Genomic DNA, 579 nt, shown 5'->3' with positions numbered 1-579 from the left:
TATGAGATAAGCGTGCAAAAAGTTGCACAGTTCGTTACATTAATGTTGTTTAAAGATTTAAACTTGTCTCTTGTCCTATTATTAGTTAAGAAAACGACTGAGCAAGCAAGCATAGTACGGCTATTTGTTTAATTGTGTCTAAATATGTGACTTAAACATCTTGCAAAAGAGAGTACCGTATAAGGTTTTGTTTAAGAACAAACTTAAGGATTTTGTGTGATATCAATCATCCTCTATTACTCTTGATGTGAGGTTATATTACAGGGTATCGAATTTTTGAGTTATTTCCGAGCCAAGTGTTCTAAGTCCTGTTGGAACAAAAAAGCTACGCTCGAGTAGCCAGAGATGTTGGTTTGTGCGTTTTCTCATTATTCGTGTTATTGTTTCCTAATTCAATAAACTTTCGTTTAGAGGGAATGTACTTCAGTATCAAAACTTCTCTCTATCTAGGTGTTTAGTAATTGGTCAGGTGGTTAGGGCGCTTGACTCGCAATTTGAAGGGCGCAGGTTCGAATCCCCGCCCCACTAAACATGCTCGCTCTTTCAGTCGTGGAGGCGTTATAATGTGACGGTCAATCC

Source organism: Limulus polyphemus, unplaced genomic scaffold (assembly GCF_000517525.1).
Source record: "Limulus polyphemus unplaced genomic scaffold, Limulus_polyphemus-2.1.2 Scaffold9512, whole genome shotgun sequence".
Classification (NCBI taxonomy): domain Eukaryota; kingdom Metazoa; phylum Arthropoda; class Merostomata; order Xiphosura; family Limulidae; genus Limulus; species Limulus polyphemus.
The sequence above is the reverse complement of the archived record's forward strand: the minus strand, read 5'-3'. Positions refer to the sequence as shown.